The sequence below is a fragment of the Podarcis raffonei genome, chromosome 9, assembly GCF_027172205.1.
Source record: "Podarcis raffonei isolate rPodRaf1 chromosome 9, rPodRaf1.pri, whole genome shotgun sequence".
Classification (NCBI taxonomy): Eukaryota; Metazoa; Chordata; class Lepidosauria; order Squamata; family Lacertidae; genus Podarcis; species Podarcis raffonei.
In genome coordinates, this window is record NC_070610.1 from 52,832,312 (window position 1) to 52,853,659 (window position 21,348).

Below are 21,348 nucleotides of genomic sequence, written 5' to 3' on the forward strand. Positions count from 1 at the left end.
ACAGCTGGAATTTTAAAATAGGGAGGGAAATCATTAGCAATTGTTCTAGCTGCAAAAAGGAAACCAGTAATTAACTCATTGATTAATGTATGGCCACTTCAGGAATGCCAATGCCATAAGAGTGAACAGGAAGAAACTAATTTAATGGGCAGAAGCCAAAATAGATAAGCAGGAAACTATGAATTAAGTGACCAATTGAAGAGAGAAAAGCCACAGCAGCTCTTTAAGAGGCCACACTGGACAAGTGTTACAATTGCTTTTTATGGAAGTGGGTGGCATTGTGGTCTAAATCACTGAGCCTCTTGGGCTTGCTGATTGGAATGTCAGCGGTTCAAATCTGCACAGCGGGTTGAGCTCCCGTTGCTCTATCCCAGCTCCTGCCAACCTAGCAGTTTGAAAGCACACCAGTGCAAGTAGATAAATAGGTACCGCTCCAGCAGGAAGGTAAACAGCATTTCCGTGTGCTCTGGTTTCCATCATGGTGTTGCGCCAGAAGCGGTTTAGTCATGCTGGCCACACGACCCAGAAAGCTATCTGTGGACAAATGCCAGCTCCGTTAGCCTGAAGTGAGATGAGCGCCGCAATCCCATAGTCACCTTTGACTGGAGTCCTTTACCTTACCTTTTACCTTACTTTTACAATTGCCTTTTGAATTTTTTAAAATTTTTTTTTGCCACAAATCAAGTGTGAAAAAGGATGGGAGGCAACTCAGACACAGCGGATTGCAATAGTTTGTTCAGAATGACCTCCAGGTTCTCCATAAAACCTGAGAGAATGAGTTACCGGTATGTACATTCCAAAGAAAACAGTTAGTGTAGAAACAATCTACAACTCTCTGGAGTGTGTTCACTTTTGAACATCTCAGGTCTGCTATGTGTTATTTTTGAGACTCCTAGTGGAGTCTGGAACACAACAAATGGTTCCTCAAATATCTCTGGTGTCAACCAGATAATGTCCAAAACATTTTTAGCAATGGGCAACATCTCCACGACTGCACCATTTTATAAATGTTTTTAAAGGATTTATTTTTTTCTCCCCCCCTTTAGGAAATAACAATATACCACTTCTCTCCAATGAGGAGTGCGTTCTTCCCCCTCCAAACAGATTATTTGCCATGACTGCAGCAGCATCCCCCCGCTGCAGCAAAGATACACTTGATTCATTTTGTGAGGTCAGGATAATGCACTTACTAATGCTGGCAGGGCTACTGCTACTGAACTAAAATCTATTTTTTCCGGTCATCTGAAAAGACCACAAGAAGCCATCTGCTGCTATGACTCAGCAGTAATGTCACTGCCTTTTCGTAGAACAGTGCAGCACCTGATAAGAGGATGAAATTAAACTAGCGCAAAAGAAAAAGTTGCTGTATAAGAAAAAATATTCTGTCCATGCAGCTAAACACAAGGACCAATTGGAAAATGCAATGCGGTCTTATAACATAAAAAAGAATTTGATTCCAAAGTGTACAATACTGGTTGTTCTTTATTTTAAATAAAATGCGGTATTTTTTTTTAAATGTAAGAGAATCTTTCTTTTCTTAAGCAAGCAGACCAGTTTTCGCAAGATCTGCTTCACAAAGCCAAATTATTTACATGAAGTTTGATATTTTAGCCAGCCAGCTATGATAAATGATGCAATTTATCTTTGCGCAGTCATTTGGCATTAAATATAAGAGCTGTTCAAATCAAAGAAAGGAAGAAAATGACCTAAGTGATTTTGAATAAGCATGAATGACAGGGCAGGTTCACACCATACATTAAAAACATACAGTATTCTATGCATGTTTAAACTACATGACTTCTCTCAAAGTGCAGGGCAGCACTTCCCCTACACAGCCCCTGACTAGACACAATGTCACATAGATATGCCAGCAGAGTTCTACTGAGCAAGGCTTGAAGATCTCTGGGGCCTCACAGAGCCAAGCTCAAAAGAAGTGAGTTTTACAAGTGACACAAGCAATAGTTTTACAAGCAATAGATTAATATCTGGTCATATAAAGCTGTCTTGCCTGGCTCGCCAGTCTGCACAACTTACTGAGATGCAACATTATCTTTCTGATTACCTGTGGAACATTATCTTCCTGATTACCTGTGGAACCTGTGGAACCATCAGCAGGCCTCCAGATCACCAACCTTGACATTAGCTTATATTATTGGACTGCAGTTTCCATAATCCCTGACCGTTAGCCATGCTGGCTGGAGCTGATGGGAGTTGCCTCTGTAAACAGCATTGACTATCCCTGACTTGTGCTATCATAAAAGCCATCTGACATTGCAATGCTTTGGTACAGAATTTTGGTCCTCATTTTTTTCAAGCAGTAGCACGGACCCACTTTCTTCATCTGAATTTTCAGTTGTGAGTGTTGTGGATATCTTTGGTTTTTCCCCTATAAAAGCAACATCTGACTACAGCAGCTCCTTCAGGACATTTGTTCCAGTTTCATCACTGCTAAGAAGTTGGTAGTGTAGATTTGTTGGGTATTCCTGTTTTGGCTTGGGCGAGACACTTCCTACTGCCAAACTGCTTCATGTGATACTATTGGACCTAGATCTTCAACTCATATGCTGCATAAAAAATGGATGCCTGAGGCCATATTTTAAAAGGTGCAACATGAAGGAAACAAACACATATTTTTGCAAATGTACACATGGCAGTGATTTGTACATTATGACCCCATTTCATGAACTTGAATGGAGGAACAAAAGGGCCTTGGTGGAGTAGAATATTTGAGTTGCAGATGGGGAGCTATTTTTTGAATGCTCTCCTATATAAAAAAAACAAGCAGGTGACCACTACAATTAAACCAGACTAGTCTTTTCAGAGAGAAAAGTGCTATCCCAACCCTCTCTTTGCTGTATTTGTTTTCTTATTGCAGTGACTTTTTAAAAATTAGCATAAGGAACCATTCACAAATATTACTCTAGCTGTGTGCAGTCTTAAGTGGTACAGTCCATTCTACCACCTCATTCTGCAGCAGTTGTCTATGAGGTAAAAAAAATCAACATCTAGCAGAGTTGAGAAAATGTTTTGATTAGGTTTTATTGGAATCATAAAAACTACAGCAAAAAGTCTGAAGGCCTTTCACCAGAGATTATTTAATGATAACTATTTATACGTCAAGTCTACTGGTGAACGTTCTGTACTCAAGCTTCATGCTGCTCCAGTCTTAAGTTTTAGCAATTCACTTAAAGGTCTAGTTCACATGGCACACTAAACCAGGGGTTATGTCCCTGGCAGGCCAGGGTTTCTTCAGTGGACTAGCACTGTCTCTCACAGCTCCCAACTCTGGTGGCAGATGCAGGAGATTTCAGGTGAAGGCTTCCCGTAGTCTCCAAATGTTTCAGCTGCCACTCTGCAGCTGAATATCCTTGCCTGGATGTTAGTTCCTCACAGGCCACGGCTTCTTCTCACAACACAGTAAGCCAAACCATAGTTTACTGGACTTCACTAACGTGGGGACTCTTGGAAAGGAGCTTGCATCCCCTTTACTCCTCCACTGCCCCCTTTGCTACTGTGCCATGGTAAGCTAAGGTCTGGCTTAACATTCCATTCAGACCAGGACTTAACGGTTTAAGTCTCTCCTCACTAACAATGAGCTGTAGCCATGGTCTTGCTGAGCACTATGAAAGGGACCAGGGAAAAGGGATTGCTTCATCTTTCTCCTGCCGGTTGCTTTTTGTAAAAAAACAAACTCTCAAATTCTTTCCCACTTCTGCCAGTGTTCCAGACTCACATTTAACTCTCAAACATACTGTGGAATGACACTGGGATAAAAGCAGGTAGGGAAGAGAGTTCAGGCAGGAGAAGGGTTAAGTGCTTCTTTCTCTATTGTCCCTTCTCTGAGGCAAATCACCTCTTTTTGAGAAAAGAGGCCATCATGATCTGGTTAGACATGGCTGCTGTAGTGAACCCCCCCCCCCTTCCCAAAGCTCTCATTCTTTCCCACAGCAGAACACAACCATAAACCAACTGGATTACAGTGAAAGGAAATATTTTTGAATGAATGGCAGACATTTGGTTACCCAGAGGCCAGGGTAATACTGACCTCAGTTCTTCCTCTAGCAGTTATGGGCTGTGTGAGCCAATGCTTTCCATGTTTGTTCTTATTCCTCATGGGATCATTCATGTTAATAACGCAGTTTCCTCTAGTTTGCACAGCTGACCAGAACGGAAGAGCAAACTTGAAGATGGAGCTGGAGCGGCAGGGTGGAACCAAGTCATATAATCCAGTTTTCTCCATTAATGCAATTTCCAGATTTATTTTTCAGCCATGTCATAGGAACACGTTCAGCTTTCACAGCAGAATATAAATACATTTTAAACCCCTGGATGCATCTGCTCAGCAAGACTTTAAGCTTGTCCTTTAGTTCTTTCATAACTCATGGGAGGAGGGAACCTTTGAGGGTGACTTTTATTTTTTAATTTTTTTGCCTCATTAGGATTTGTCTCTTTTTTGTGGCACTAAGCACAATGTTCAGATTGCAGGGCAAATTAGGCAGCATCTCAGCAAACACATGTTCCCAATCTAAAATGATGACATTTTTATGGTTTCTATCAGCAAAAGAGGAGTCCTTAACTCTTTTCTCCCCACCACATTTTCACTACATTTTCACTGTCTCCCTCTCTGCCCATGCAGAATCCCAGATAGGGCCGGTCCTACTCTTAGACAAAGCTGCCTCAGACAGCAGAAGCTGGTGTGCGTGGAGAAGATCAGTTACTGGCAAGCTGTTATAGGACAGAGCTGCGTGTGTCACATGGCCTGCTGATTGCCCCTTAAGCTATCCTATTGCCCTAAGGCAGGGGTCAGCAAACTTTTTCAGCACTGTCCCTCAGACCTTGGGGGGGCGGGGCGGACTATTTTTTTGGCGGGGGGAATGAACGAATTCCTGTGCCCCACAAATGACTCAGAGATGCATTTTAAATAAAAGGACACATTCTACTCATGTAAAAACACGCTGATACCCTGCACCATCTGCGGGCCAGATTTAGAAGGTGATTGGGGTGGATCCGGCCCCTTGGCCTTAGTTTGCCTACCCATGCCCTAAGGGGTAGTGGAGAATGGTGTCCTGTCCCCAGCGTTATGGTAAGATTCAACTGCTAGCTTTTATACATGGAATGGGAGGATGGGCACCATCTTCCCCTCTGCCCCAGGCACCAAAAATGTCTTGGTTTGGCCTTGATCCCAGACATGTGCTTCCCTTTACAAGCATGCATCTGGAAGTACCAGCGGGTGATTTGTGACAGAAACCTGGCAGGGCAGGAAAGTGTTATGCAGTCTCAGCCACATCTCTGCATCAAATCACCACAGCTCCCACCTCAGTTTCTTTTCCCTAAGAGAAGTGCCATGTACCGGGCAGTTCTCATCCATTGTTTAAGCAAATCCACTTAGACAAAAAATAGACTGTTTTGAAAGAATTTTAAAACATAAAATTCTGTAAGGAGTCGTAAGTGAAATTTATGTTTCATCTGACAACAGAAAATGCCTATGTATGCCAGTGCATCCTCCAAGCAGTGTACTTTTAAATTTAAGACATCAACAACAAAAATGTTCCTATGCCTGCTGCCCACACCAACTCCACTACTGGCATGCCTTCGTTGCCCCAAAGCCACATACTGCATCCATAAAAAGAAAAGAAACTATGTTCTGTAGAGAGACTCGAATAATGTTCTAGGCCACGTATTAAGAAATGAGCTTTCAGCCTGTAAAGTGAAATTATTTTGCCCCACGCTGCTATGTTTCCTTTAATTTTTATATATTATTTTAATTTTTTAGAATTGCCCTTGGATTAGAGCAAAGTATATATGTGTTATGAGTCAGGGCATAGCTTTATTTTTTTAATTAATCAATATAAATATATTTTAATTAAAAAAACCCTCATTCTTGCATGGTATAGCTACCCTCAGCAGTCATACCTACATTGCTCATATTTATCAGCCCTTGAGTCTTGGTGGGTTGATTCAAAGAGAGGCTAATGCATACATATTTCAATATTCAAACCAATAATAATTAGGTAATAAAAAGACAATTCTAATAGGGTAAGCAGCCATGCCTGTACCTGCTTCATTGTAGCAGAAGATGGAGGTGTCAGTTACAGAGGCTTTCACAGTTTTTTCCATCTCCTTTTTGTTCTCAGATCTCTTAAATCATTTTCTTTAACAATTACTTTGGCTGTTAGAATATCTGCAAGCTTTCCTGGCACAAATTTAGCATGACCTAGATGTATTAAGTTTGGTTTTCGCAACATGAAAGGCACTAAGATTTTCATTTTCCTCTTTAAAGGGATTCAAAGTGGATAGACTGGCACCACTGTTTTTGTTTTCCTTGCAGGAGCTTACAAGAACAGTCTTTTCAAAACAAACTTCTCATTGTTATTGGGCAATGGTAGGATGTCAAAGTTAAATGGAGCTGTGTCACTTAAGGACTGTTGGTTTTTATGGTCCAGTAGAGAAAATCCTGGGCAGATTTTGGAGGCCTGGAAGAGTAGTCTGTTCCACGGTCAAACAGCTCTTACCATCAGAAAGGTGAGCTTTTTTTAAGGAAGACCCCAAAATCTGGATGTATGGCAGCCCTATACTAATGTTTAGTTAGAATCCATCTTGATCAATCTTCCATACAACAGCCCTTCAGATAAATGGAGATTGGATGCAATAGATTGTCTTGGGTAAATCAATATGCGGCTTTCAGTGATCTGCCTCATGCCAGGGTAAACGTGACAGATATTCAGGCTACTTCAGTGCTGTATAAGACTGTACATAACACATAAAACAGGAATCTTACCTTATCTGTACTCCAATGTTTGTTTAGTCTCACTTGCACTAACTCTAGGGAAACAGGTTCCACAACTTTTCCTTTAACCCGATCATGCTTATGGTCATGATGATTTGCTAATCTCAGTCTGCCACCCTGATAGTGTGGCTCTGTTCAAGGCTGGTTGCCCTTTCCCTTCATCCATGCCAGTAAGACCATTTACTCCTCTCTCTTCTTGGCAACCTTTTGGTAATTGTCAATATTCCCATTTCTAGAGCAGTCAACAGTTATTGACATTTTACCATAGGCTCCATATACATAAATGTCGAGATCCTTCTTATCTTTGTTACTGCCATAACATTTACAACATTTACACGCTATTTTGCATTTCTGCATTTGGATTTACCTCCTTTTAAAATGTGCCCCTTAATATAAATTTTTTGTGCATGCTACTCTTAGATTTCATTGTTTTTGGTGTGGTATGCTAAGTCCCACTTTGTCTTTCATTATTCTTTCCCCTCTCACTTTTTGAGTAATCAGAACATTTTATTAATACGTATTTTCCCAGATTTCTTCTGTGTATTATATTTGTTTGTTTTATTTGTACCATTAATAAATGTTGTAATATAAGAATTTCCTGGTTTGGGGATTTTTGATCCATTGAATATCCTGGCAAAGAGTGTTAATCTCCACAAAAACATACAAGGAATCGCAGGGCAATTAAGGACATGTGTGCATTATTAGCTAGCCTTTGCTGTACTCATTATGTCCTACATTCACAACATGCTTAGGTGATGGAGTGTTGCTCGGTACTTAAAAGACTCAGGGTACAAGCCTATGATGCACATTTGCATACAATTTACACATGCTAATTTATAATGTACAGATGCAAATTTAGGCCTCTGAGCAAATTAGGATGGTACATAGCTGGGGTTTCACTAGCCTTGTGTCATACTGCATGGAGAGAGAGAGCCACCCTGTTTGCACAGTAAACATATACCGGTTTTACAATTTTTCCTACCGTAATGCATTTTTGTATGTTACTTTCTTGAACACATGCATTTCTTTGTGCACTCTGCAATGCTATATGCATTTTGATACACATTGCTTGGTTGGAGAACAACTATGCAACTCAGCAAAGTGCAAATTTGGAAGGATGGGTGTATTATGGTTCTTGTATCACTTTGGAAAGCATGCATTAGGAAAGTTTGCCTTTAAATGTGAACACAATAAAATGTCTCACCCATCCCTACCCCTGAGTCACCACCTAACAACAGCACTCTTAGATCATATCACTGGGTCACTCTTGACAAAATGAATTGTGTTGTTACCTGTTACAAATGTGTCTGAGCTTGCTTTGAACTTTTAAAAAATACGTTTTGAACCTAAATTTTATGGAATTTCCATGTTGCATTTAGGACTCTGTGCCACCAATGGAAGTGAAATAATCACTGTATAACAAAAAGGCCCAAACATTAGAGTTTTGTGACTTCCCTTGGCTGTCACGTACTATGGCCCAGCTGCATCCAATGATGACCACTAATGAAAAGCACTTCTGCTTGCATAAGATGTGGCAGTCGGTTTTTGCCAGTCCCTGCTACCCACTGCAGCCCTCCCCTATACACCTTGAATTGGATAGCCCTCTGCAATGGCATTTGATATGCTCCTTACGGCTGCTGTAGATTGGCAAAAATTGTGTGCCTTTGCTTGTGCGAGCACTTACCTTTTCCGCTCACATAAACACACCATTGGGTACGAACCTAGGTTTTGAAATTAGTATGCTTAATGCTCTATTTAACATTGCCTTTCTGTCACACTATCCCCAGTAAAAATAAAGGAAGGTAACTCTGAAGGAGTCAAATACCTGTTTAATATGCACCAGCTTTAGATATTCGGTTTTCTTGTAGCATTTTTTTGTTGCAAAGAAATATTTCCGTTTCATGTTAGTTTTTCCGTTCCCTCATTCCCCGAGGGATGCATAAGTTCAAAGTAAAGTTTCTCAGATTCAACATGTTCTGCCAAGACTTCGTGCTTCTCTTTGGCAGGAACAGCCAAATAACTCAGCTTGCAACAACTGTGTATGCAAACTCTCTTCTGAGGTGCTGTGGAAGTTAAAGGTCACAGGGAGAGACTGTGTGAGAGACATGCTATTGTATTGAGGGCACCACGGATAGTAGGTTGTTATGAAACCCTTGGAGAGGTTATTGAGGAGGAAATGGGATGAAACAGGTATGTGGAGGATGAAACTAGAATCATGAGAGAAGTATGCTTACATGTGGTATTTCTTTTGGGATATTTACAAGTATTGAAAATTCTGCCTCTTAAGAGCCATGCTGAATCAGACCAAAGTCCTATCTGCTCCAGAGTTCTGTTCTCACAGTGGCAAGCTACAAGGAGGGATTTTTGCCCAGCTCAGGGCTGACTGATCTCACCTTCTCTTGGCCCTTAAATATATTTATGAAAAAATGCATAATTATCAATGGTTAATTAATGAATAACTCCATTGCCAGCTGAACAAAACAGACATGCTTCTACTTTATTAATCTTCCAACTCCCTCCTCTCATTATATAATTTTGGAAGGGCAATTTGGGAGCAAAAACACTTCTATTGTTCAAACAGATATTGTTTAGCTCTACTCCCTTTTACTTGGCAAAGGAAGTTCCCGTACCCTTTATATTCCAGTGTCCCCAACACGGACAAGGTACACATTGCACCAGCAAGAAGCGAGCAATAAATGCCTTCCTCCTTTTAGAACAGCCACATAGTTGTTGGGTGTGTGGTTTTTAGAAAAACACATGCATTAATCATCCTGGCTTCTCCACCACCCCCTTTCCCTTGTGAATAATTTACTCTGTACCCTTCCCAAGTGAGAAAACACTTTATGGAAAGCAAATACAATGGGCGATCCAGGGAGGGACAATTTGAAGAATAGGAATGGTGAGGTTGCGTTGATGTGGGAAGATGAAAACAAAGTCTGTTTGTGTGTGCTCCCTGGGCTGCAGTACTGCAAGAATGAGTAAACCATATGCATTTCGAGACAGAGGCTGCAAAAGAAGATCCAGTTCTCATTAAACTAAGGTCCCCTTGCATCATGTAACACCCACAGCATACATTTAAACCATATCCCCCCACCCTAAGAATCATGGGAACTGTTGTTTCTGAAGGATGCTGGGAATGGCAGCTCTGAGAGGGGTAGATGACAGTTCACAGGATTTTTTTTTGGGGGGGGGGGAATATGCTTTAAATGCATGGTGTTTACATAGCCTTATTTTCCAGCTGGTGCCTGTGAACAATTTCTCTTATAATTGCACTATAGGCAAAGAAGTGAGCACCATGTTGACCATAACATTAACTTGTGCCTCTTGCCACACTGAACAAATGACAGTTCCCAGAATTCCTTGGGGGAATCCATGACTCGTATGAGTGCTTTGAATGTATGGTGTGCCTGTGACCTTTGTTACTTGTAAGCTGCCTTGGAAGGATTTTATTTCAAAAGGTGGGGTATAAATAATGGTAATAAATAGTATATAATTAATTTCCAGCCAAAAACAGAATATGGATAGAATACCCAGCCTGTCATCTGTGGGCAGCTCTCTCTCACACCCCTTTCCCCTTCATTTGCTGCAAAAGTCAAACTAATACACCTAATACAGCAGCTGAAACAATAATCATTTATAATGCCGCACCAGAAGACCCTTTCCTGAAAGGTAAAACATAACATATCTGCTTAGCTTTTTGTTACTGGCTGTATACATAATAGATCTGTGAATTCATTTCCTTCCACTTTTGTATGAGCTGCAAACGGAAAAGTAGGTACTTGGGGAATTTAGATGAGCTCTGTAATGAACAGCCCTTTCACAATCACACACTTTCTGGGGCAACGGGGCCAGCACTGATAAAATTCTCCCAGCAACACTCAGATTCCTCTGGATGGAACATCTTCTAGGTTTGCCTCTGATACAATTACTGAAGAAAACGTATCCAGGTAGGTGCCTCGTTTGTAACAAGAGAGAAAGAAAAAGAAAAGAAAGAAAGCGGGAGAGAGAGAGAGAGAGAGCAGTAATATGCCAAGCATCACATAATCTCTTCCATTGCTTCTGTTTCTGTATGGAAAAATTAAGTGAACCAACAGCTATCTGCTAGTGTCTGAAGTGCATTTTCCTGAATGGCTAGTGTCTTAACACACCCTAATGCAATCTGTTCCATAAATTCATTTCTGCTTTCTATTTTTCCAGATTTTTTGTGGTATAGCCCTTCTCCCTGCTTAATCTGCTTATTTTTTGTCTTTGTTTCTCTCCCCCACCCCTTTCCCCACCATAGAAAAGACCTGGTGAAATCAGTTTAGAGAGACTTCACTATTCACAGCCATGTCCTTTTTAGATGATTAACAGAAAACAACCCTCCAACTAGCACATGCTTTCCACTTTACATCAATCCAGGCATGCCAGAAATATCTTCCATACCAAACTGGAGTTCTCTACAGTTGTGGAATTAAACCAGCTTCAAGAACTTTGAAGTTCATGCCAGTTATTAGAGTGTGCAGTTTCATAAAAACCTGAGACTATCCTGTGTCAAAAATGCATAAAGCAAGAGTATTTGTTCCTAAGTCATTTTGAACTGGTCACATGGTGAAGTAGCCCTTTGAACAACTGCCATCACAAAGCTCTGATCTTGCACTGTATCTGGCATCTGCACTAGGGATTTAGGAGGTATACTTTCAACACCATAGCTGCACCAATGCAACTGTACTGTACAAGGAATTCCATGTTTCGATACTGAGCAGCAACAGGCCATGGGATGTAATGGACTTTGGACGGATAATGTTAGTCAAACTAGGTAAGGTAAAGGGCCCCCTGATCATTAGGTCCAGTCGTAGCCGACTCTGGGGTTGCGGCGCTCATCTCGCTTTATTTGCCGAGGGAGCCGGCGTACAGCTTCCGGGTCATGTGGCCAGCATGACTAAGCCACTTCTGGCGAGCCAGAGCAGCGCACGGAAACGCCGCTTACCTTCCCGCCGGAGCGGTACCTATTTATCTACTTGCACTTTGACATGCTTTTGAACTGCTAGGTTGGCAGGAGCAGGGACCGAGCAACGGGAGCTCACCCCGTCACAGGGATTAGAACCGCCGACCTTCTGATCGGCAAGTCCTAGGCTCTGTGGTTTAACCCACAGCGCCACTTGCGCCCCGTTAGTCAAACTATGGTGTACCAATTGTTTAATCAACCTATTTATTTATAACATTTCAATGCTGCTTTTCATTAGATAGCCTAAAGATGGAGGAGAAATGTTGCCTCTGGAAGAGAGAATATAGCTTTCTACCCAGCAACAGAGGTTTGGGTCAACTCCCTTTGCGTACCGATGGGCAGAAAACCATTTGAATTGGTGCCAGTTCATCATCAAGCAAGGACAGTGCCCCAAATTACATAGGATCCACATGAAGTGCAGAACGTCAAGTTGACATTTCAACAAAAGCTTGCTTGTACATTTATAGCCTTAAAATGTGATGATTAAGTCTACTACACAAAGAGGCTTTGGGTCATGCAGGGAAAAAAGGACATACATTACGACACGGCTTGTTATGAGATTAGCTGTGCAGCTATATTTACTGTGCAATTAGAAATGAAATTAAAACATTGAGATAGCATCAGCGTCATTGTCTTGACTGGAAATGAAACGTAATTAAGCTGACATACATTTGCAGCAGGAATATGGGGCACATTCTTATCTGCCATTAGCTGTGGTGTTCTCTTCAGCTTGCTATCTTCTTTCTCATTAGCCACGTCATGGACTTCTTTCTCTCTTCTCTTGCACATCGACATAAAAGCTGTCAGTCAGATAGATTTTGTTCCAACTTGTGTAAGGAAAAGTCCTTCATCAATCTATTCAAGGTTTATATGATGCAAACGGGACCTGTGACAAAATGGTTCACTGTGGTGTGCTCCTGTAGACCAGCCTTTGCCAACCTAGTGCCCTCTGGATGTTGTAGAACATCATCCCCTGCCAGCACAGCACGAGTGGAGTTCTGGTCCAACAGCACCTGGGGGGCACCAGGTTGGTAAAGGCTACTGTTAAGAGTAAAGTCATCCTAAAGTGAGCCAGTGTGGTGCAGTGGTTAAGAGTGGTAGTCTTGTAATCTGGGGAACCGGGTTCGCGTCTCCGCTCCTCCACATGCAGCTGCTGGGTGACCTTGGCCTAGTCACACTTCTCTGAAGTCTCTCAGCCCCACTCACCTCACAGAGTGTCTGTTGTGGGGGAGGAAGGGAAAGGAGAATGTTAGCCGCGTTGAGACTCCTTCGGGTAGTGATAAAGCAGGATATCAAATCCAAACTCTTCTTCTTCTTCTCCTTGCCGTTCTCCAGTAGACTTGATACCCTTCCCCCACAAGTAGCCATGGATGAACTTGTCAATTTCACTTCTCCCCCCTTTCTATTTTTTCCTAGCCTTGAATTCTCCACATTTCTCAAGCAATTTGCATTTTAAAAAGCCTAACCTCATGAAAATTCATCATCAGCTCAGTGCAAATTTATCCAAATAAACACATTTGTATGCAAATTTTGTCTAATGTAAACAATTTTTTTTTTTTTTTGCAAAGCAGCTTCCCCTAGTAAAAAGCATTTTTTGCTGATATATATTTTTTGCATGGTACTTTCACCAATATATGCGGGGGGTTTTGCACACATTGCTTGTCTGGAGAATTGCATTGCAAAATCTGGAGAAGTGCAAGTTTCAATGGATGTTCACATACTGTTCAGGAAATTGCAAATTTAGGAGGTTAGCTTCTAAATGCAAACTGAACAAAATCTCTCCCCCCATCCCAGCCCACATCTTGAGTTTCTCTCCCCTCAGATAAATTCAGGATTTGACTGGAGATGGTTGAAACAGCCCTGGGTCAGATTTGGTCTACACGGCACAATCTGGGGCTGTCAAAGGGGGAGGGCAAACGTTCTGATGGTGAAGTTAACAGGGGGGAAGAGACCTATGCACCTCTTTCTCCTAACTGCATGTTTAATTAGGGCCCCTCCCAATGCTACAATTCTATGGTTTTTAATCCTAATTAAGCACTTTGTAATCTACCCCTCCCAATCAGTTCAGGGCTTGGATCTGTGTTGGCAACTTCCCTGAGACCTACAGATGAAGGGCAGTATACAAATTTGATGATGATGATGATGATGGAGTATCCCAGGTCAGATTGGGACCACATCCAAGCATTGGCTTGGGCCCCAAATTGGAACCACTGGACTGTGGGTGGCTCTAATATATACTGGGCAACTGGAAATCTGTTAGATGTTGACAGTGAGGGAGCAGGGCTTTGAATCGACCCATTTGTGACCATGTGGTGGTGACAGTTTTGTTATTTCTTCTCCCATATTCATGAAGCCACTGACCATTTTCCATTTAGTCAGAGGAAATGTGACCTCTGCACCTGATCATTCTCTCCATATGCCCGTGGATGGACTTCTGTGGTTTACAGAACATATGAAGATGCCTGTTGAGTTAACAAATACTTTGAGCAGTTTTTTTCCATATCTGAAGTTGACTCTCTGCTGGCACGCTGCTCTCTTTTGCTCTTAAGAAAGACTCATTAGGAATGGGTGTGCTTTGCATTCTTTTCCTACTCCCACATATTCTTAGGCCACTCCTTGCCTAAAGCATGTACTATTTTAGTTTATTTCTTGCGTAATTATTTAGGTTTCTGCTCTGAAAGTGCAGGGTGTGTCACAGGGTATTTAAAAACCAAAACACAAAATCAAACCCCAAAATATACTGTACTCAATCGGTCATCTTGGAAGACTCAAGACAGGATTAAATTCTCTGATGCAACCCTGCTCACTAAAAGCCATCGCAAAATGTAATAGATTGGAAGTGAGTTTTGTTGCTAACTCTGTTTTGTTTTTGCTCTTTCAATATTCTGGCCTTAATGGCATTTTTTATGCTGCCAAGCGATAAAGATAGAAGGACAGTCTGCAGATAAGAAGCAGTGGAGTTCTGGTGCCAATGCTGAGCTAGTTGGGAAAGAGTTGGCGTGGAGAAAGGTGGTGGTGGTGAATTTGGGGTCACTGCCAACCCAGAGCTTGCTCCCCACAGCTTCACTACCACTTTGCCCCACTGTATCCTGGCCCCAATGAGGGATACCACTGTAGCATCATACCCTCCAACACCCTGGCAGCAAAATTTGGGACACTACCATCTGTGACATCAATTTTCTGTTTTTTTCTTGAAAAAAAGGCAGCCATTTTGGACATTGTGATTTCACATGATTTTGAACTGTGATTCCACACATCCCCCCAGCACTTTTTGGGTATGGCGCCTAACAATCCACATTTGGGGGTGTCACATGAGATTGCAGTCCCAGGGCTTTTTGCCGTGTGAAATCACATGTGATCACTATGTCCAAAATGGCCGCCTTTCTCTTGCAAGAAAAAATTGGGACGTCCTGGTTTTTCCGGAACACTTGTGGGGTATGCAGTAGGGTGATGCAACGTGCTTCAGGTGGCTTAGGTTAAGGCGGGAATAGGTCTCTGAATGGTGCAGCAAGACTTTTTTAATGTGTTGGTCCTAGTGGTGTGGAGGGCATTGGGGAAATTTAGGCAGCAAAAGGTCTTGGCCTAGCACAGTGTGGCCTAGCATCTAAGCATGGGGCTGACTAGATAGGGTGAAGTCTCTGCTCCTTTATAAGCACTCAGCCTGATGTAAATAATTTCAAATGCTCCCAGCTTCTTTGAAGCTCCAGTTCTCTTGAAGCTCCAAGCTCCAGTGCAAGACTTTCCAGAAAACAGACAAATAATTAAGGCAGTCTGTACACATTTGAATAATTTACCTTATCTACTTCAACTGTAGAAATCTGACATTTTCAGTTGCAAGAATGCCAGTTGTTCAGACCAGACTCCTAGAGCTGGTGGTCACGAACCTGTTTGGGTTATAGGTACACACAAGCAACGGTAGGTGGGCATTGCTGTTTGACATGCTGCTTTCCATACTCACATCACTAGCACTGGGCTGGCCCAACACATTTTGCTGCCTGAGGCAGAGCACAAGATGGAGTCGCCTGCCAATTTCATATCTACAGCACATGAGGACACCGGCAGGCCACTCGGAACACACCCACCCCTCTCTTCCAACACCTTGTTGCTGCTTCCCATGACCTCTCCTCCAGCACCTGCTGCCTAAAGCAGCTACCTCACTCTGCCTAATGATAGGGCCGGCCTTAAACCGCCAGAAGGTACATTTTCGATTTGTGACAGCACGTTCAGTGTGTCAAGGCTCTCATTGACAGGTTGCTGAAGAGGAAACAATTTGTTCCTAGTTCTTGCCTAAACTTATGACTGTGACTTCTGATTCACAGTCACAGGTGTTCTGTGGAATATGTTAGACATGCCTGGATCACCTCCTGCAAAATAACTACTAGCTAAGGAAATCTCCCAGCAGTCTTGCAGCTAGGTCAAGCAATTGCCCAATGCCAAACAATGCACCAGTGTCAGAGAAGCCATAGTTCCTGACTCATTGTCGCAGGATCAATTGATGCTTGCCTCTTTACATGTTGGTATGACTTCTCAAATAGCTTGTTTTAACATATTCAAAGAGTAACTATAAGAACCTCACCCCACATTATTAAAATGTACAGCACTAAAGAGCCAAACCACAAACCTCTGTCTAGAGGAGGCTGTTGTGGCCACAGCAGGGGTTTAACTGCCAATATACCATACATTTAAGGAACATCGTTTCCTACTAAGAATACTGGGAACTGTAATTTTAATTTTTTTTAAATGTTCTTTTCTCTCATTACAAATATATTTATAACATACAGCTTACATAAAATCTCTCCCTCCCCCCTTTCGGACTTCCTTCAACTTCCATTTCTGGTTTGTTAACCTCATTAGTATATTCTGCTATTTTCTACCAATATCATATTTTCCCTTTTATTACATTATCTATTCCCTATGCATAAAGTTGTGGATGTTTGTTTAAATCCTACCATCAGGTCAATATTCTTTCTTTGTTTCAGCAAATATAATATAAAAGGTTCCCACTCTTTTAAAAAATCCCTAGTGTCCTGGAAGTGTAATTTGTTAAGAGTGCTGGGAATTGCAGCTATGTAAGGGGAAAACGTTGCTCGGTCCCTGCTCCTGCCAACCTAGCAGTTTGAAAGCATGTCAAAGTGCAAGTAGATAAATAGGTACCGCTCCGGCGGGAAGGTAAACGGTGTTTCCTCTGGTTTGCCAGAAGCGGCTTAGTCATGCTGGCCACATGACCTGGAAGCTGTACGCCAGCTCCCTCAGCCAATAAAGCGAGATGAGCGCCGCAACCACAGAGTCATCCGCGACTGGACCTAATGGTCAGGGGTCCCTTTACCTTTGCCTAAGGGGGAAACTAGAGTTCCTAGGAATATTTTGGGGAAAGGTTGTCTCTCAAACGGATGGTGTGCACACAGCCTTAGACCTGCACTCTCAAAAGTTTCCCAGTAAAAACTCACAAAATTCACTTTGTTTGTTGACATCATTTCTGTGGCCCTCCCTACTTTTGTTTTAGTCCTCTAAACACTTTTTAAAAGCATCAATCATTATGGAAAATGAGGCTAGAACAAGAGCTTTAAAGGGAACATATGAATATGTGCATCCCTCTAGATTTTCAGGGATGCAATCCCTCAATCAAGCACAGCATCTATTTACTGGCAGTGCATAGCACAACAGTGGAGTTGACGACTCTTAACGACTGCAATAGGTCTTACAGGAAAAAGCAAGGGGTGAGAAGGTGAAAAATGGCTTTGTCATGTATAATGAGATAAGAATCCAATGTCTTTGTTCAGACCAGGTCTCTCCATGGTTTTAAGTTTGGTAATGAGTTGCAATTCAGCAGCTTCTCTTTCCAGTCTCTTTCCATAGAGAGACCTGGTCTGAACAAAGACATTGGATTCTTATCTCATTATACATGACAAAGCCATTTTTCACCTTCTCACCCCTTGCTTTTTCCTGTAAGACCTATTGCAGTCGTTAAGAGTCGTCAACAGGCTCATCACAGCTATCTGCCAATCACCCATTCCCACCACCCTTCTGAGTAATACCCCTCCCCACCTTCTCACTATATAGAAGGATCTGGCAACTTCTGTTTCAGTGTATCTGAAGAAGTGTGCATGCACACGAAAGCTCATACCAAGAACTAACTTAGTTGGTCTTTAACATGTACATATATTAAATGCACCAAATAATCCATTGGCTTTTGCTACTAGGTCTCTCTGCCCTCTAATGGGCAGAACTAGAATTGCACCACTTTTCTGGCCTGCTGTTTGTTAAATTACTTCTGCATCACACTTTCTCAAGTAGTGTTCTGCATTCATTACAAAATATATTAAAATCCTGTTTGGCACATATAAATATCGAATGTTCATATTTACAAACACAGTGCCATTTCTGTATAAATTTGGATAAAATAAAATGTGCTTTTGCTCTGATCCAGTTGCCATTGACGTAGGAAAAATAGCTAAAGAAGCTGAAAACCAAGACCAAATAAACCAAGTGAAGACAACCTAAGAGATATATGAACCTTTTCCTCAATTTTGCTTTTAAATCTGCTCTCCTTTTAATTTGCTTCTGCAGTTATTCCTCTCTTTCAAATCCCTTCTTTCCTTTCTGTCAAATAAAGCATTTTTCTTTCTTCCCTGCACTATTACCCTATTTCCTGAATTTACCGTATCTCTATTTTGTAATTGTATCCAAGTATTTTTTTATAATTGTATCCAAGCATTTCTTTGTAATTATATCCAGGTAATTCTAAATTGTATCTAGGTATTTTTCTTGTAATTGTGTCTTTACTACCTGTAAATGTGAATCCCTACTGTGATCCTTATGCAATTGTTACATTTGGGGTCTTTGCAATGGAAATTGACTCCTTTGTATCCTTGTGCCTTATCAGTGTTTGTTCAACTTCTCAATGATTGTAACTGCTTTCAGGAAAATAAGAATTGGAACCCATGTATTCAAATTGCATCGCTTTATGAAAGTATAAATGTTATTTTTTAGCCTCAACCTAATCACTTCCACTCAGCTCCCCTTCCTTCTTCCATAAAGTGCCAGACGACCAGATCAATTTCCTTTGACCCTGCGGGAAGAGGAATTCAACTGTTAGATAAAAGTCTCATCCCTATTATTATTCTAGAAAAACGGGTTATCACATCATTTACCATCTCTCCCTGGATTTCTAGGTACTACCTTACTCATGTAGATAGGATTTGGACCCCACCTTGTAGCTTGCATCCAAACCTCCTTTTTGCACCCTGCACCCATGTACCTCCCCCTTACCTTAAGAGTTTGGATTTGATATCCCGCTTTATCACTACCTGAAGGAGTCTCAAAGCGGCTAACATTCTCCTTTCCCTTCCTCCCCCACAACAAACACTCTGTGAGGTGAGTGGGGCTGGGAGGCTTCAAAGAAGTGTGACTGGCCCAAGGTCACCCAGCAGCTGCATGTGGAGGAGCGGAGACATAAATCTGGTTCACCAGATTACGAGTCCACCGCTCTTAACCACTACACCAAACTGACAAACAAGACCACCCACAATTGCGATTGTATAAATTTCTGGACTTACCTTTGGGCAGGGTTCCACATACCTTTTGTCACCTTTGCGTAGGGAACCCAGTTGCAACAGAATAAAAAGCCTCTTGCTTCTTTCTCTCCTTGGTTGGACATTACCTGTCTTCTCCAACCGTAGCGGACCCCTTTGGGCCCCCGAACCAAATTCTAAGTTTTTTGCATCACCATCAAGGGCTCCATATTTGTACTGGCTTCTCTGTTTGTACATCAGCCTTGGGCTTTACTGTACCGGGAATGCATCTGCACCTGAGTCTCTCAAGGTCCCCATATATGAAAGCAGATCCTGGATCAAAGCAGTTGACTTCAACCGTGAGTCGAGATCTCAGGGAATGTCTTTTTAGGGGGTGAAATTTAAATTTTTGCGAATTTATTCAATGAGTGGTCTTAAAAATACATTGTGGGGTGTGAGGAATTTAATTTGGCTATAAGTTTTGTGATTGGACAACATTTAGCTTGGTCAATCTACATTTGATTAAAACACACATAAACTGCTCTTGGAAAACCAAAGAATTTTAATTTTACCTTCTGAAAATGTCAGGTAATGTTATATAAATTTTTGTTTCTCTGCATAAGATATATACTATGAAGCATACAACATTACCTTGTAGTCGTCAAACAACATTAGAAAGTAATGACACCAGTTAAGAAGAAATGCAAACGACAAGTTTCCCAAGTCATGTTTCAACTATTTAGCTCCCCTCATTTTTAGAATCTGAAAGCTGAAAAATTCAACACGCGCTATAAGTCACCTAATTTTTGTTTTATGTCAAATCTTTAGTTTTCACATAGCAAAGCTTATCTTTACAACCTAGAAAATTGCTTTGCTTGCAGAATGACAACTTGATCTACTAGATTCCACACTCGAAGCCATCTACTGTGATTGAAAGTGTACCCGACCACAGAGAAAACCAGCATCCCTGCAAATGACACTGTCATTCTGGATTTTAGGTTACATTTAAAACAAAACTTGTGATCCACGGGTCATGATACCAGAAGCATTGTGCATCGTAATTTATATGGTTAAATTATTGGGCCTACAGATATTGCTTCCATCTTTTATCTGTCCCTTGAGACAAAGTGCACTAGAAATGCTTTGTGGATGAGCACGTTGGCTTTCTTTCAAATACGATGTTTTCCAGCAAACACAGAGTGATCTGCTCTGATTATACTAAAGCTGGCTATTAATATCAGGAAATAACAGATTAAATCTAAAAGGGATTAGCATCTTATTAACTACATTAAAAACTATACAATTTTTGTTGGTTTTGACAGTCCTGTGTGTTTATTGATGGAAGTGAAAGTATGTTACCCTGTGCATTATTGATTAAATTACGCTATTTTCTTTTATTTCAGGCCATTTGTATTAATCTTGCTCATGTATGAAGACTGACATGGACTGAGACCACCCTTCTTCTTTCTTTCCTCCCCCCCCCACTCCTGACTAAAGAAAACTAGAGTACATAAAAAAACAAAACAAACCCAGCTCAAATAAACCAATGTTCTGTGGATATTTTGCTGTCTGCGGAATCAAGAAATGTAATTTCCCACTTAACCAGTAATTTACTGTGTATGCAATCAGCAATGACCAGAAATATGCACCTAGATTATATTAATTAAAGATAGTTTAGCATATGCAGGACAAGCTTGAATAAGGGAGAATTCTGGTATGTGAATTCCTGTTCAGCTCATTGACATGCAGGCCTAAATTATCTAAAGACCTCTTTGGAATTCAGGGGGCATTTTTACATGCTTCTGAAAATTTTGGCAGGAGCAGCATGAGTGGGGGTGGAGGAAAATGATTTCAGCCTGATGCACCAGTACTCTGAATGCTCATTTTTAAACCATAGGTTAGTTTAACGATGGTTTACAAAGATGTACAAAGCCACTGTCTACAATGAGCGGCAGCAGGTCTCCAGAATTCAAGGCAGAGGACTAAGGAGGCAGGGGTTGAACTGGGGTCCTTCTGCATGTGAAATGTGTGTTCTGCCACTGAGGCATCACCATTTCACAGAT